General features: G+C 38.9%; 1 protein-coding gene across 1 annotated transcript in view; it reads right to left on the bottom strand.

Annotated features, from left to right (window-relative positions):
- LOC134747599 (regulator of G-protein signaling 20) overlaps positions 1–18647 on the bottom strand; it is a 28861-nt gene extending 10214 nt beyond the window's left edge. Inside the window, exon 1 of the mRNA XM_063682191.1 lies at positions 18562–18647. The gene's annotated coding sequence lies outside the window, so the exon portion shown is untranslated. The remainder of the gene's footprint in view (positions 1–18561) is intronic.
- Between the last annotated feature and the right edge of the window lie 348 nt (positions 18648–18995).

The following is an 18995-nucleotide window of genomic DNA, read 5'->3' as shown; positions in this document are numbered from 1 at the left end:
CACGACACGTTTGTATCTAACACAAGTGCAGTACTTGCTCGCACCAGGCCGATTCTAATGCAGCAATTTATTCACTGATAAAACTAATAAATAAATATTATAGGACAATTTGTGTTGTTGGCTCTAGTCGTCTCTTAGCGCAACTTGCGCCATCTCACTAACCCGGGGTTGATCGGTTAAACCGTTAACCCAGTGTCAAATTGTACTGGTAACAATGGTAACTCCAGGTTTAAACGGTTAGGTAACCCTGAGTTAGTGGGGTGGTGCAAAGTGTGTTAATAGGTATAACTAAATAATATATATAACTATACATGGTGGCTAAAAAATAAGTGCATTCCCGTTGCCAGAGAGGTTTTGGGATTATACTTAGCAACTTTTACTATGGGACCTATCACAAAATAGCGAAAAAAAATTTACCCTCCCATAGAAAATGGACCAGCCAAAATGTACGAAACAGCCAAATCTTTTTTCCGCCCCATAGTAAAAGTTGCTCATTATAATCCCAAAACCTTCCTGGCAACGGGAATGCGCTTATTTTTTTTCCACCGTGTATTTAAAATATTTATACCTATATATAAATACTTACATAAATAGAAAACATTGATAAAACAGGAACAAATATTTGTTATAAACACAGAAATAAATGCCCTTACCAGGATTCGAACCCAGGACGGGAAGCTTCGTAGGCAGAATGACTGCCTACTAGGGAGGCCGTCAAAATAAAAATCAATAAGTGCGAGCGAGAGAGACGAGACGACTGTGATATGACATGACATGGCTCAAGGTTGTATCAAATGATGCAAACCGTATCAAATTATGACATCAAAATCGGCCTCCAGTATTACTAACTACGTTATGACGTTTTCGGTTGAAGAAAGGTCACTTGACACTGACAGATCCTGTCCATATCTAATCCAGATCGAAGTCATATATAATTCAAATTAGAATATGCCTGTCAGTCTAATGCTATAGGTAAAAAACTTTACTAAAGCCCTTCTCGCGTGTGTGTGTACAGCAAAACACGCAAAAGCGTAATTAATTATATAAATATTTATTATAAGGGGTCTCTTTATTGAATTCGGCTAGATTTATTTATGGGTGTTTATAGGAAACAGTGTGCAGGAAACTATATAAATTGTATGTATAATTTTGGAATAATAAATCTTTCTATCTATCTATCTAAAATGTTTGTTTTGAAAACGTTTGGATATGCAGTGGTCGTCTTCTACCGAGTTCAGAAAAAGTTAAGAAGCCATATTCATTTGCCTAGCTGAATTTAAATTCGACGTTTTTTAATTTAGGTACTTCTGTGGTAAAAAATATTGTATACATTTTTTTATATGCTTGTACTATGTGTGCTAGGCGACGATATACATGCTTATATAGATAAATACATACTTATATAGAAAACACCCATGACTCAGGAACAAAAATTTGTATTTGTGTTCATCACACAAATAAATGCCCTTACCGGGATTCAAACCCAGGACCATCGGCTTCACAGGCAGGGCAGACTAGTCATCGACTTGCGTCGAAAATGCGCAGCATTGCCATATTTGACGTTGTCACCATGCGCTGCATAGTTGAGTTGTTCGCGGCACAATTCTCATGGGATCATTTTAAGCTCTAATCAGATTTATATATATATATATATATATATATTCTAGTTCGTTTGTAAAAGTAAATAAAAAAAGGAATCAATATAGTCCAGCAGAAATAGAAGTTATTACATGGCATCGATATAGCCTTTTTTATTGCGCCCCCACGCATTAAACCGAACCACCCTGAAAGACTCATTAGATGACGCACACTCGGTGCCAGGTTCGTCAACGCATTTTAACTGACTTATTAAATATCGTCGCTATACTTACTCAACATCATATCTGCAACAATCATTTGATGGAAATGACGCTTTTCTTTCATTCGGAATACGGGTGTTTTTGTCATCAAATGAGTGTTGCAAATACGAGGTTGAGTAAGTATAGCGGCGAAATATTATTACCTACCGCCGCAATTCGAACAATGCTTATGAGTTGTCACATTTTTGACACTGACAGATCGTTATCATATCTTCATCGCTATCTTATAAACAGAATCAAGCACCATCTTGATTAATTACTTTGTTTTTAGGGTTCCGTACCTCAAAAGGAAAAAACGGAACCCTTATAGGATCACTCGTGCGTCTGTCTGTCTGTCTGTCTGTCTGTCTGTCCGTCTGTCACAGCCTGTTTTCTCCGAAACTACTGGACCAATTAAATTGAAATGTATACATATGTAAGTTCGCGACCCAAAGACGGACATGTAACGTAAACAAATGAATTTAAACACGAGGGCCACTTTTGGGGGTTATATAATAAAATCAAAAACATATCAAATGAAAGAGCTCATTGTGAGAATTCCAATTATATTTTTTTTATAATTTTAGGATAAAAAGTTTAGAAGTTATTCAAGAAAATAGGCAAAAAATTACAATCCCCCCCCCCTTTATCTCCGAAACTACTGGGTCTAAAATTTTGAAAAAAATACACAAAATAGATCTTTACCTTTAGATCACAGGAAAACCTATTAGAAATGTGCAGTCAAGCGTAAGTCGGGCTTATTTACTTTGTTTTTGATCCGACCCTAACGGGTTTTTTAAAGATATTTCACTCACGTTTCTCATAAAAAATACATTGTTTAAATTGTGTAATGTACGGAACCCTTGGAACGCGAGTCCGACTCGCACTTGGCCGGTGTTTTTTGCTCATTAATATTGTTTAAAGTGTAATATCGATAGCTTATGAATCTTATTATACAGTAAACTAATGTAGTAGTGTGCAGTGAATGGAGAATGAATATTGAAGCGCGTTTAACCACCATTTTGGAGTCAACGGCCGGTAGTCCACGTGCTTCTTGTAAAGTCCAGCTATCGATTTACAAGAGCTAAATCACCGTACACTGTCTTGTACTATTTAACCGTATAATTTTTGTCGTATTTAAAGCTCCTAAGACCGTGCTACTGGCGAAATAGTCCCACTGGACTGAAGCCATAATTTTAAATGAATGAATGAATGAATCTTATAAGTATTGTTCGAATTGGGCCGTTAGTTTCCATGACATTGTCATCTTCTTAGCGTTATTCCGCTCGACAAAGTGAACGACAAAGACAATCTTGCCATAAAATAACATTTAGCAAATTTTACCAGGACAAAGCAGGAGATTCCTGATTCAAATCCTGGTCAGGGCATTTTATTTGTGTGTTTATCACAGATATTAAATCACATTTACAATCAGGTCTATCCGCCGTCTATCTATCTATCTGTATCTGTTAGCCGCGACCACGACCAGTGAAATCTGTGTCGAACTGTCGATAAAAAGGTAACAAAATAAATTCGCGATAGACCCGATTGTAAATGTGATTTATGTGTTCAAAACGCGAAAGTTTTAAATGTGTGTTTATCACAGATATTAAATCACATTTACAATCGGGTCTATCCGCCGTCTATCTATCTATCTGTATCTGTTAGCCGCGACCACGACCAGTGAAATCTGTGTCGAACTGTCGATAAAAAGGTAACAAAATAAATTCGAGATAGATCCGATTGTAAATGTGATTTATGTGTTCAAAACGCGAAAGTTTTAAATGTGATATTTATCACAGATATTAGTGCCCGACTTCCCCGAGTTATGGACGTTTTTAATGTCTACCAATTATTTATATCATCGTCTGGTACCCACAATACAAGCTTTATGAGCTGTGGGCCTAGGTCGATCTGTGTAAGATTGTCCTATAATATTTATTTAAACACCACGCTGCGCTCTAAAACCCAAATAATAGATGTAGCTCGGAAAGCGGACAAGTTAAAGTGGGACTGGGCTAGTCATGTCTGCCGCATGCCGAATGACTTGTGGGCCAAAATAACCACAGAGTGGGTGCCCCATGAGTCAAACCGGGGATCCGGCAGACCTCGTCGGCGATGGCGGGATAACTTGGACTCCTTTTTGAGCAACTGGCCAGATGTAGCTCTAGACCGGGAGGAGTGGAAGAAGAGGGGGGAGGCCTTTGCCCAGCAGTGGGACACAATAGGCTCGTAATAATAAATAATAATTTATTTAATAGTTGAAGCTCTAGGTCCATGGGATCCCAGCGCGCACAAGTTGTTTGCAGAAATCTCGAAGCGTCTGGTTGACGTAACTGGTGACCGAAGAGCTGGCGGCTTCCTCGCACAACGTATCAGCATTGCGATACAGCGGGAAAATGCCGCCAGCATCCTTGGTACAGTCGCCATCAGATATATCGGAGCGGCCGAGGTGCTCACAATATCTGAACACGCACTCTAACGCCTTGACAATAGAGGCGTGTTCAGATATTTGTGAGTGCCTTGGACGCTCCGATATATCTGATGGCGACTGTACAATGCCTCAAGGGCCTATTTTAGATTTAAGCTAGTTATTAATCTCGTTTACGTAGTACCACTGTATATATATCTTGTATGTAAATAAATTCTTTACTTAGTTTTTTTTTAATAGTCCGCTCAATGTGCACCAAAGATAGATATAACTCCGTAATAGATGGATACAGTCTAAGGAAAAACGTGCCTCGAAAATCAAGAAAATTTGATTCTCGTTCAGAGGGCGCTACTAGCTTTAGCCAACTGGCGGTTAGATGGCGTTGACGGTTTCTTTTTGTTATCAAACAATTTTAACGCATATCAGTGAAAGAACATGGGTCAAAATCATAAAAATAATAAATGCAAATAAAAAAAATCATTTATCCATATTTAAATACATTTTATCGTATTTTTATAAATCATCATTTTTAGTTTTAAAGTGTGTCGACAAATGGCAGTGAATTTACTGGGGTTACAAAATTTACTATGACAGTACCGCTCTAGTATAAGTTACTCTATGATGTGCACTAAACATTACAACCACGGTGTGTGCAGACACTGTGTTACACAGCCTACATGTTTTAGGCTTTTAAAAAGAACATGTAATAAGGTAAAAGACCTTTCATACCATTATTGGATCACCCGATCACCCCGCCTGCTCTCTAGGGGTGTACCCCTTCCAAGGGCGGTTTCCACCCCCTAAGGCCAGTGGGTCGCCCAATATGCCACGCTCGCAGTACTTATTCAAATGATGATACTTTCAATGTGTGATAGTTTGAGACCCTTGAGATTTTTTCAACTTCAGATTTTCTGTAGCCGAGCGGCGCCCCAGATATGCGAAAAAACATCAAAGAAACCCTTTAATTAATCTTTAGTGGCTGAGAGATATTTCGATCTACGCATCAGTCAATTCTTATTGAGCACGAAGACATGGTAATTGTGAAATACCATCAGGGACATTCCTTGGTAATTGTATTAGATCTATGTGTATAACTAAAACTTATTTATGATTACGAGTAAATAAATAAGTACAACAATTTTTAATTTGGCCTTATCGTATACTAATAGGGTAATAAATTATAACACAATCTAACGATGTTATTTAACACTTTCATCGCCATAAAACGCTTAAAGTCGTCGATCGTGTCGTGTGTTGCCCAGAGCGTCAAAAACGCGTTTAGGTAAGTGTTTCATAGCTATACACTTTGAAAGTAGCTGTAATGTTTAGTGAGAATTATAATCGTTAGCTTATACCGATGATGTTAACACGTGAGACTATTTTAGAAATAACTGGTGATAATAATGGCGGCCATAATAACCATTTGTTTCCTCGTTAGAAGGGACATTTTAGAAGAGTGTCTTACTGGTTATTTTTTACAGCTTGCCCTGTTAGTGTGTATGTTAGTTGGTTTGTGTCTGAGAGCGTGCCACGGCGCGTGCCATTGTGTCTAACAATGGCACACAATGGCCGACCGCTCGCATAAAATAAACAATAACTCTTGTCGAATTTAAACTGTTCTGAGACTCACTTGTTTTAGTACGCAATACACGGTCGTCATGAACGCTGCTCGCACTATTAGTGCTTGAGAAAGGAGACCTAGGCTCTCCGAAACATGTCGCGCGAGTGACTAAAACAAGTGAGTCTAAACCGTAAAATGATTTAATGGCTCTTGTTTAACAAATTAGGGTCTTAGACGTAAAAGTCATTTGAGAAGATGCAGACTATACCAAAAATGATATTTTTGGCAAAAACTTATTTACCATTTCTGATAAAGCTAAGAAGCCCATATACATTTGGCATGATAATGTTTGATAACTTAGTTATCAATTTAACGGTATATACGGATTTCTTTAGGTTATCAAGGTAGCTGTAGTTCCCAAGACTGTAGACCTTTTTGTGAAATGCCCCAAAATACAAATTCATCACGAAATACTCGACAAACAAGAGTCTATTTCTACACGTTCCAGTAGTAAAATCGTCGTGTTTCTAATCTATTTACATATGTATCTATTTAATTACAATATCAAGGCCTGGGCTATCAATCGACTGATTTTATTGCCTCAAATCCCACTCATTATATCGATTTAACCCAGTTTGCGCCTGTCTGTCCCTTTCTACGTGGTTGATCTTTTTCTGTCCGGTTCAGTGATTTTCGTAATTAAATCTCGTATGGCGTTCGTCACATAAAGGAGTCTTGAACATCAAAAGATGCATCAATTTACTTGAACATGTATTCACTGGTTCAGCTGGTCTAATTTGTTAACGTAGTACTTATAGGTCTACCACTTAACTGAGACAGTTGGTAAGAAGCTGTTTGGTTAAAGACAGAGTGGAAGAAACTAGCTATTATTTTAACTTTTCACCTATCTGATAAGTTTTAATGTAACTCTCTGTACAATTTATATCAATATATAGATTAAAAGAAACTAGTATAACGAAACTGGGTCCTGTAACACAGACACAGATCCCCCACGATTTTTGTTATATCTTCTATTGCATTAAATTGCAACATAAACTGTGGACACTAGCGTCGCCTAAGTTTTGTTTATCCCCGAACGAATGCAGCGTGCACCGCGATGGCGGAAGATCAAACATCGTTAGTGTGGTACTGGGTGAGGGTCGGGTATTTATAGTCTACATCTAAACAGCGGCGTCCGAACTCCACATGTGATTATTACGAACTGTACGGATTATGGGCGGTCATATGATGTAGATCAAAAATTCCAAATTCAAATTGGTGAGTTTACACAGGCTCAGTCTAGTCTGGGGCTCACCGGACACCATTTGTATATTTGACTACTGTATAGTGTATACTTGGTTATTATACTGTACTGTACCTACTGTACTGTACCTAGTGTGTAGTAGGTGTGTAGTATAATATTAGTTGGTGGTGGTTATGATCAATAAATTTATTCTTATTCTTAAATTGTTTATCTAGCAGTAGACCTGAATGGTGACATGACAATAAATTGAAATAAATGTCCAAGGCCTCTAATGCCCAAGGCTGGAATCGAACCAGCGTCCTATGCTATCGCGGCAGGCGCCTGAGCCATTCGGCCACCTAGCTCACGGCAGCATAGGTAGATTTTTTCCAAGTATATGCATTTCTTACTGACCGCTTATGGCTTTAGCTCGGACCTGAGTTAATTCGGTTAGAAGGTCGAACCACACTGTTCTACCTTAGGGATGGCCAGGGGATGCCATGATCCTTCATGTATTCGGGCATCATAAACGATTGGCATGTTGGCTACGCACCCTGATGGACACATTTATCCGTAGGTATAACGTTTACAAAATAATAGTATGACTCACACACAGTCTGCTCACAAAAACAAAGCAATCTTAACATGTAATGTTATGAATATGATACGGTGGCCGTATGTTTACAGGGTTACAATTATACTATCAATATACTATGGTATGCCTACGCATTTCAGGAATAGATTTAAAGTAGGAATGCAATTCGGTTTATAAATCGGTTCGGTTCGGTATTGGTTATAATCGATTATTTTGAAAAAATTTCATAACCAAATATTGGAAATTCGAATAACCGGTTATGGTTATTTTCGGTTATTTATTTATGACTTAATTTCTATGATTACAAAATCCTGCTTTTTTAGCTGTGACGCCTGTGACCATACTTTTTGTCATTCGTGTACTTTATTAACGAAAATATACCTTTACTTTCTAGGGGAATTTACTTCCTATTTACGAAATATTTTGATTGAATATTGTTTATTGTATCATGTCAAAGGTCATATTTTCACTTTTGCTGTATTTTGTGTTTTATTAAGAAACCGGCCAAGTGTCAACTGTCTAGCTGTCACGGTTCATGAGATACAGCCTGGTGACAGACGGACAGCGGAGTCTTAGTAGGGTCCCGTTTTTACCCTTTAGGTACGGAACCCTAAGAAGGCCCCTGCGGCATAGTACCGATAACGCTGGCAGCATTTCCTCGCTGGATTGTTAAACTAATACGCTGAGCGAGGAAGCTGCCAGCTCTTCGGTTTCCTCTGTGGCGTCTTTGAGTCTCTTCGACAGGTCTTTGCCGCTGCCGCTGCCCTCACGGAGGTTCGGTGCATATGTGACGGGGCCAGTGTGTCTACACACGTAGCATCCCATCTCAAACTACCACCCGTCCCAGACTCCACGCAACCAGTGACATCCCATCCGGTCTCTTGCCGTCCGTTCTGGATGCCGGTCGGCTCTAAAAGTTCCGGCACATTAACTGACGCGTGAGACCGGCGGATAACGTCATTGAGGGCAGCATGCCTTAAAAGCGGCCAGCGCTTCGTTGGCAGGAGAGGCCGTGGTACCCTAGTTGGTCAACATCATTTCCGCAGGGACAGCGATGGGGAGCGCAGACCGGGACCCCGAGACGGAGACATACAGAAATTCAAAGGGTGTCGGGATTTAAAAAGTAGTTTGGGGTGGGGTGCGCATGGAGCCAATGCCCTGCTTCCCTGGTTCCTACTGCTAGGAGTCTGGCTTGTCCCTCAGCGTCAGATTGGTCTAGAACGGAGGTTACGATTTTGCACGCAATGTCGTCCTAGCTCCTTTGAGAATTCGGGTGTTCGGGAAAAGTTTGACCGGGGCCAGCGATGGACCAAGCATTTTTGGCGTCAGCCAAGCCCGCAACCTCACAGTTTGTTCGTAGGATTTTTCCTATGAGACTAGATGAGCTATGGGCTGACGACAAAAAGCTGATAACGCCACACTGGAAATTTTGCGGATCCCTAACCCACCATGCCGAATGGGAAGGGAACCGTCACTGATCTTATTTTCAATTTTGGTCGGATTCTGGGTTGACGGACGGCCCGGGGCCCTCTCGTACAACCGGCGGGACAAAATGGGGTGAGCAATTACTTTGAATTTTTTGCGTCAATGATCTGATCGTCGTCTTTAGCATACAATATCGTGGAAAAACCAGCAGGTTGTGCCAATCTTGAGTCGAGTTTGACTAGAAAATGGAAGAGAAGAAAAAATAATTTCTTTACTTCCATTCTGATTTACGTGATTGGGTTTCATCTGAATTCATGAAATGTTGTCCGGCTGAAACGGAAAGCGACTTGCCAAGTTGCCAGCCCAGTAAGGACCGTAGTCGCGCTGGCAGTTGACGGTTGCAGAATAGCTCCTGGAGTCCTGTGGCTCTCTTTGGTGTTATTATGTAACTGCGCGCTGGCTGATCGCAGATGCGTAAGTGAGCATGAACAGAGGCTTAGCCGATTAAATTCGTAAGCTTTTAAGTTATATGTTGATATAGACGATGGTCATAACTCAAGGTTTCGTTGCTTGACGTGTAGTAATATAATCTAGCCCAAATCTAAATAAATTATTAGCACTGTGTATTAGTTGCAGTACATGTTTTTAAAACAACACACAGCTGATTTTAAATATTTTTTTCGGAGTAAAAATTCATTGCTTTAATTATTTACACGACGACTTTATTATTCATTTTTTGTGGAAGTTAGTAGTTTCTGTTATTTTCAGTTGTCTAAATATATATCGTACATTAATTGGGCCAACTCTAAGTGTGGTTACATAATTCATTGCCGTATGTCCGCTTAGATTTACATCTAGCTGGAGTCGGATCGCATTTTACTAGTTTAATGATTTTGAAGTTTATATACACATGGTTAAGCTCCATATTCGATTGGTAGCGTCGATGGTCGAGGAGCAGTCGTGAGCGAGTTACAGTTATGGTTTTTCATTGAAATATGTAGCATAACTACAGTATACAAGGCTGATTTTTCTTTCACTTAGTAAAATGCGCCCCGACTCAAGCCGGTATGCGATTCGTATATTTAAGAGTTTTCACGGTCAGTTTTTTTAGCGGATTGGTGACAATTCTTATTTATTTTAGAAAAAACGGTTCGAATCTCAATCGAGTACTTGGATCATACACATTACACATTTAACTGTATGCTTAACTCATTCGCGTCTTTCGTGTTGACAACTTGACATCGCAAAGAGAATCAAAAACTATTTTTTTACGCTGGACAATTTAGTTAGGTTAGGTAAATAAATGAGATTCATGTAACATATGTACTTAAGTCGTTAACTTTTATTGGGTTGTCCACAGAAGTGACCTTTTTCGAAAATGTATTTGACCCACTTGTGATCTGACCGCGCTCCACAAATTATTTTGAAAAGAATTATAGGAAGGTCAACGTTAGTAGGTATCAGTTTTTAGTCTAAAGTCATTTTATATGTGTATATATATATGTATATATGTTACACATATATTATATAGTACGTACGTTACGGTTATACATATTGTATACGGTTCAATAACTTATCTTCCACAAACAAAGACAAAGTTCTATTGATTTAAATTTGTCCATAATTATAGTCACTATCAAACAAGGTCAAAGATAATCGAAATTAAACTATCGTGTGACATATTTCAAAATATTTAAATTTAGACTAAAAATAATAGTGAGTGAAACCGTACTGATCTAAATATTTTGAAGGTCAAAGATAGTTGGTATGGTATGTCCTAATAATGTGTCAAACAGATCCTGTAAAATTGTAAAATTATATTCACGTGGCAGTTTATCAGGGTTGTTTTTTAGGGTTCCGTACCCAAAGGGTAAAAACGGGACCCTATTACTAAGACTCCGCTGTCTGTCTGTCTGTCTGTCTGTCCGTCTGTCACCAGGCTGTATCGCATGAACCGTGATAGCTAGACAGTTGAAATTTTCACAGATGATGTATTTCTGTTGCCGCTATAACAACAAATACTAAAAGTACCTACGGAACCCTCGGTGGGCGAGTCCGACTCGCACTTGGCCGGTTTTTTTATGTTGTCCAACATATTTTGTGGAAGAACCATGACTTCATACAGGTATAATCAATAAGTTTTGTTAAGTTGTCCGAGAATAGTAGATATTTTTGACGCGTAGTCTAATTCGCTACTTTTGATGCTGAACTGCACTTGTATCAAATGTATCAGAGGTAGCAAAACGTGATGTCCCTAATAACAATGACATCAATACCGGGGAACCAATAATGTACAAATCGGATACCTGTTGCTGGCCCTAATTCACCGCCTCCTGTCCGCCCTTCCCCTCATTCCCTGGGGCAACGCAAACTATTTGAATTTAGAACACCTCAGTGGTACTATTAGTTTTGACACTGCATACGTTATGGCGTAGCTGTCAAGTATAATGTTTGTAGACATTATTTTAAAGTTTAGCACATTAATTTATTTCAAAATAAGTTTAAGTAATAAAAATACGGTAATATTTCTTCTTATATGCTCTAAATTTAACGCAGCCAAAAGGGATTTGAGCTAATTGTCATAGGGACCATCATTCGACTCAAAAATGTAAAATAATGAAATTTAATCGCGTTAGACCCGTTAATGAAATTAATTATTAGACTCAAGTTTATAGTCTATTTTGGTCAAACTAGTATTTACTTATTGCGGTCTTTATGCAGGTAAATGAAATGAGAACTGAAACGAATCAGTCGAAAATTGGAATGGAATTTTTTTATGCCATTAGGCATACAGACAGCTGCAGAGAAAAGGTGCATAGAAATTTGTATGCAAATGTGCTAATGCTAATATTAAAAAGGCGCCTAGCCTTTTAATTCTTTCATAGATAGCATACACCAGAGAATTTGGGACGGGCAGGGGTCGGAAACCGGTATTTGCTCCATACAAAAATACCGGTATTATTACGTTCTTTTTCGTTCTTTTATTTATAATTTCATTTTTAATGGGACGTTTTAATAATGCAAAATTGTTTCCTAAATACATGATTCAGTCCTACGTAATGAGCATAAAAAAATTCAAAATATTGGGCTATTTCGGGGTTTTTAAAAAATACCGGTTCCGAGCCCTGGGGACGGGTACCGCCGTGGCCGGGTGGTGTAGTGGTCAGGACGTTAGCCGCGTAAGTTCGATTCCCGCCTCGGCCACCGGTGGACTTGGTCATTTTTTGTTTAGTGTATGATATCTATTTCAGTTTATAAGCTAATAGTAGTAATAGTATTGCATCTTCACCTTCATCCATTGCAATAAGGAAAAAATGTATTCATATTTTTTGAACTCGAATGTAGAATGTTTACTGTGTATGGATTTAGCAAAAACAGAGTAAGTGCCAATCGCACGATCCGCACTTGACAGACTGATTAACGTCACCCGGCGCGCCGCGGCGGTTTACTATAAAACCTTCCATACACAAAAAATTTGCGAACTCTTTAACGGCGACAAACAGTTTGGTGCAAACGACCCTGTCATTAAATTCAAAAAAAAAACAAAAAATGGATGCAATTGTAACTTTTCACTTTTTGTTTGCCTTTAACAATGTTCGTACCTACTGTCGTAAAAGATTGTTTTGTTCGTAATCTTTATTCAGAGCAACATTTTCGCCTCAATTGTCTCGGATAATGAACAAAATATTTAAAATCAGATACTGTGATATAATTTAGGGACTTGCATGCGTTCAAAATCAAAAATAGTAGCTGATCCAACTCTGTTACTTCGGATTTGAGTGGTGGAAATCACGTGTCAGTTCAGTAATAAGTTCGGCGCCTTCATCGGAAGGAAGCGATTCCTCTGAAGGGGGGCCTAAATGGGTAACTGGGTTAAACGCAATAAGTCTGCCGGATGGCGAATTACAAACGCATCGAGGAATTCGAAGAATATTGACGCTGCATCTTAATGTACTCAATAAAGTTGGATGCCGATTCTAAGTTTAAAATCATACGTATCAATCGTCTCATGAAAATAAAAACAAATCAAATTGCGATTTGTTTTTGTTATAATACGATTTTGACAGAATTCGCAGTGCAACTCGCACGTACGAATAAAGTCGAACGCCAAAAAACTTTCCTCGAACCTCTTATCATTTTGAACCTTGTTTGTTTGAGAAAGCAATGACACAAAATAAGTGTTATTTGGTTTTTGTTTTACTCCCTGCTTCGTCTTAAGGTTACCTGGTATAGAATGCCTTACGGCTCCAAGTCCGGATTTTGAAAATTAAGATTTTATTTTCTTACTACATTCTTCTCTCTTACAAAATTTACTCAAAGCTCTACTTTTCTGCTCATTATACTTAAGCACGTAATTAATAGAATAATCAATACATAGTATAAAACAAAGTCGCTTTCCGCTGTCTGTATGTCTGTCCCTATGTATGCTTAGATCTTTAAAACTACGCAACCAATTTTGATGCGGTTTTTTTAATAGATAGTGTGATTCAAGAGGAAGGTTTATATGTATAATTTGTAAAGGTTTTGTGTTAATTAGTTGAACTACCCGTGCGCAGCCGGGGCGGGTCGCTAGTTTGACTATAAATTTCATATCAAACAAAGTTATGATCATCCCACCAACAATGATTTGCGATTCTATTCACAATTATAACCAATAATTACTATCATCGCAGTCCAATCGAGCTGTCATGACGATTAAACCATTAACGATGGTAATTACAAGGACGAGAGCACTTAGGCAGTCATTGTCTTGGATCTTGCTTGCGAAATTGATACATTTTGCTTTTTTTTTTAAAGTCATTTATTGTCGCAGTAAGGGCCTGTTTCACAATGTCCAAGTAAAGTCCTGAATAAGCTACTTGCCACTTATCTGACGAATAAAGTCATCGTTGGCGTTACATAATCTCCAAATAAGCTTTATCTGCTGGATAGTGCTTTTTTTGTAGGAAATTTTATCTGGCAGTTAATTTATTTGTTAATTACATGCCAATGTACATTTAATGCCAATACACACGAATTACTATAGGTTTACCGTTTAATTGCATGAGATCAACTACAGACTGGTTTAATACTGCCTTTCAACTGAGATGAGACGATGTGCGGAGATGAGACGATGTGCGGAGATGAGACGATGTGCGGAGATGAGAAAATACTTGCGGGAATCAGCAAATAAATCTGCCTGTTTCATACACCCGTTTAAATTTTACGTTTAAATTAGTATTTTTTTGATCTAATTTAATTTATTTAACGGCTTAGCCTAGTCGGTAGTGACCCTGCCTACGAAGCAGGCGGTCCCGGGTTCGAATCCTGATAAGCGTATTAATTTGTGTGTTTATCACAGATATTTGTTCCTGAGTTATGGATGTTATTTATGTATTTTCATGCGGACTTCACCTATCAATAGCTTGATCACTCTATTGATCTTAGAGGATAGAACCAAATCAAATCTGCCCATTTTTGCGGGAGAGGGGAACGTAACGTAAAAAGAGCCATGTCAGATAAACGTCAGTCCATACATTGTTTATGACCATTGGCCGACTTTTCGACAGAGGGGAACGCCTGTTATTGGCTACTCGGTTTGGTTATATCCTCTAAGATTACTAGAGTGATTCTTGAGGAAGGTTTAGGTATATAATTTATTAAGGTTTACCCGTGCGAAGCTAGTAATATTTATAAATTTATTTCGCGGTCCAATCACTTTGAAATCAGTTTGCCACAAGGAAGACTAATTTCTCGTACTAAAGCGTCACAAACTCATGATTGTGTTTATGAATGGGAGATTGTATCAAGTGCCAAATAAATGACGTCAGAGACGGGTATCAATGAAAAGTGGATCGCGGGCTGAGAGAGATGTTTAGATGTGCTAAGTACTTATGCTGTCAGACTAGCTTATAAACTAAAATAAATGTCATAAAAAAACCGGCCACGTGCGAGTCGGACTCGCGCACGAAGGGTTCCGTACCATTACGCAAAAAACGGCAAAAAAACACATTTGTTGGGGAACCCTACTTAAATAATTATTTTATTATGTTTTTAGTATTTGCTGTTATAGCGGCAACAGAAATACATCATCTGTGAAAATTTGAACTGTCTAGCTATCACGGTTCATGAGATACAGCCTGGTGACAGACGGACAGACAGACAGACAGCGGAGTCTTAGTAATAGGGTCCCGTTTTTACCCTTTGGGTACGGAACCCTAAAAATTAACGCCGTGTGAACCTAGCCTGTGGGGACAACAATGTCAATAACGCGCAGTACAGTTGAGTCACTCAGCACGCACACAATTCCTGTGGGGTCACTTTTTACCTCAAGTCAGACTATACATATACAGGGTGGGGCTTGTAACATGAGCAAATAATTAAAACTTAGATTGTACTCCTCAAACTCACTTTTGTTAAATGACTTTTGAAAATTATGAATTCTTTAGACTTTCTATGTTTCCTTAGAACATATAATAGTACTAGGTACAGAACAAAGACAGATATAACTCCGTAATAGATGGATACAGTCTAAGGAAAAAACGTGCCTCGAAAATCAAGAAAATTTGATTCTCGTTCAAAGGCCCTACTAGCTTTGGCCTACTGTCGTATAGATGGCGTTGACGGTTTAGTTTGTTATTTAACAATTTTAACGCATATCAGTGAAAGAACATGGGTCAAAATCATAAAAATAATTAATGCAAATAAAAAAAATCATTTATCCATATTTAAATACATTCATAGAGTAACTTATACTAGAGCGGTACTGTCATAGTTAATTTTGTAACCCCAGTAAATTCACTGCCATCTGTCGACACACTTTAAAACTAAAAATGAAGATTTATAAAAATACGATAAAAAGTATTTAAATATGGATAAATGATTTTTTTTATTTGCATTAATTATTTTTATGATTTTGACCCATGTTCTTTCACTGATATGCGTTAAAATTGTTAAATAACAAACGAAATAATCAACGCCCTCTATACGAGTGTAGGCCAAAACTAGTGGCGCCATCTGATCGAGAATCAAATTTTCTTGATTTTCGAGACACGTTTTTTCCTTAGACTGTATCTATCTATTACGGAGTTATATCTATCTTTGATACATTTTATGGTATTTTTATAAATCTTCATTTTTAGTTTTAAAGTGTGTCGACAGATGGCAGTGAATTTACTGGAGTTACAAAATGTACTATGACAGTACCGCTCTAGTATAAGTTACTCTATGGTACAGAAGATTCACTCTCTAACAAAACGCGTCTACTACGTGCATGGCAGCGCAAGCGCGTGCAGGCGTCCGTTCCGTAGCGGCGCGCGGCAATTACTATGGCAAAACCCCAAAATTGGGGCGGACGCATGTACTTGTAGCGACGCGACGAAATCGCGGAGTGAGACACGCCTGATGTTTCATACAAATTTAATATTATCTTTAATGTACATACGCCTTCATCATTATAATTGACGTTGCTTGTCACGCCTTAAACATAACAAAATTCGCAATACATTGCATCTTAGAATTAACTTTCTCTCTCTGTGGTCGCTCCCTCATGACTGAGGATCGTGGTCATCAGTGGATGTGGATGCTCCACACCTGGTTCTTGTAATCTGCCTCCATCGGTGCCTGTCCATTGCGTCTCTGACGACCGAGCCAAAGCTGGTTCAGGATGGGGCCCCCTTTTACTTGATCGCTCCATCTAGTTGGAGATCGTCCCCGGCCTCGTTTGCCGGCTAGTAGTTAGAATTAACTTTAATGTGAACTAAAAATCAGAACACAAATTGTTTTAAAAGTCGCTGAACAAATGTTGGTCAGTTTGAGGAGAACAGCTAACAGCTTAAGTTTTTGCTCCTGTTACAGGCACCACCGGCCCCTATTTCACCACTGTGGCACCTGTCACCGTGGTGAAATAGGGGCCGGACAATTGTCATTAGCTTCGCAAAATAAGTACTTATATAATGGATTTTTTTAAATTAAAATGTTGATGGCAAACAAGCTCACCGCCCGTCCGATGGTAAGCGGTTACCGTAGAATATAGAGGCCTGTGACGTCAGTAACAGTGATGTCGACAATTGTCGCACCTGTCACCGTAGTGAAATAGGGGCCTGGTATATAGTCAAGTCTATAGTTAATCTACTCGTAGTTCGTTGAATGTAAGCAAATATTGACAATTGGGGGCCTAGCCAAGATGACAATCGTTTGCGCTACAACGAAACGCTAGCTGTATCTCTATCACTCTTCCATATTAGTGCGATGGAAAGACAGATAGCGTTTTGTTGTCCCAGTCCAAATGATTAGCCCCTGTTGTACATGGCGCTGTACAGTTATGTACCTACATTATGCAGTAACTCTGGTTGTTGAACAATCTGATTGTTGAAACTGTACTGTTCTGACGAACACACAAGTTTTCTCTCCTGTGGACAATAGTTAACAGTTTGTGGGCAGGTAGGAAATGATTTTATCATACTTATCCAAATAAAAGGAGTACCGTTTCATGTGGATAAGGTTAAATATGAAAATTAACCTTTATAGCCCTTAACTTTTGGGTATGTCTACAGGAAAGATGTGAACACAATTTAGTGTTTGAACCTTATCAACGATTTTAGAGTTCCGTACCCAAAGGGTAAAAAAAAAAGGGTCCCCCTATTACTAAGACTTCGCTGTCTGTCTGTCTGTTTGTCCGTCTGTCACCAGGCTATATCTCATGAACCGTGATAGCTAGACAGTTGAAATTTTCAGATGATGTATTTCTGTTGCCGCTATAACAACAAATACTAAAAAGTACGGAAACCTCGGTGGGTGAGATTTTAAATTTTACAAACGTTTAGGAATAACGAATATCTGGGTAAACTCAATTAGATCAAAGGTACGTATCTTTTAGACGAGCATACTAATATTTTGATATAATCACGTTCGCTTATTTCTGTAAATATGGATATGTTATATGCAGTCTTGAATATCGCATTAGTATTTGTGTGTACTTACTACCTTTCATATATTAATACCATACCCAGAACTCTTCCACGGCTATGCTACGCTCGTAGCCGATAGCATGGTTTTCCCGCTATGTAGCGAAACTCCTGCAAGGCGTAACGACAACGATTGACGCTGAGCTGGCCATGATATACGTACTGTTTTACAGATCAAATGGAGCATAAAATATCGCGTCTGTCCGTGTTTCATATAAGTATAGTTTGGGCAGCTAACCGTCAGTATACTAATAGTAGAGACGCTTGAACCCTGAAAAGGGATTCAGATATTAAGTAAGCACACAGCCTGAAAAGATTTACAAGGTTGAGGGTTTACTAGGAAACACAGACAAGATTAAAAGGGGATTGAGGGTTTCAGGGTTTAACAGAGATACGGTTGGACGAGGCACCAAAACTCCCGGGCATGCGACCAATGCGGCGCCATGCGCCAATGCAGGTACACAGACAGAGCACTTCACTTCACTGACTCCACGGCACGGGTCCGTCAGGGTTGGCACATTACCTGCCCGCTAGGCGCCGGCGTGGGCCATGCCGACGCTAGCGCGGGCGCCTCATACGAAGAAGCCGGTCGGTTCGGGCGCGGCCACGGCTGGGGCGCGACTGAGCCAGCGATCGACCGCGGGCTCCGCGCAAGCGCTAGGGCTGCTGAGCTGGAAATATTGGGTTTGAATGGTTTTCTTTGTATTGGTGAAAAATGAATGATTTGATTAATATTTAGTTGTTAAGTTTGGGAACAAATAAAATTATTTTAATAAATATTTGGATTTGTATCTTTTTAAGTAGACACACTAGGTGTGTATTATACCTACAGTGTGGAAATAGAGAATGGGCCCTGGAGGGAAAGTGCCTTAAAACCTAAAGTTAGCTCATTTTGCTCAAAGAAAACATTCTTTTATTTTTTTAAAGAAACAAAACTGCATTCAAAGATTTTTTGAA

Source organism: Cydia strobilella, chromosome 15 (genome assembly GCF_947568885.1).
Source record: "Cydia strobilella chromosome 15, ilCydStro3.1, whole genome shotgun sequence".
Lineage (NCBI taxonomy): Eukaryota > Metazoa > Arthropoda > Insecta > Lepidoptera > Tortricidae > Cydia > Cydia strobilella.
Note: the sequence above shows the minus strand (reverse complement) of the source record. Positions and strands in the feature narration are given on the sequence as shown.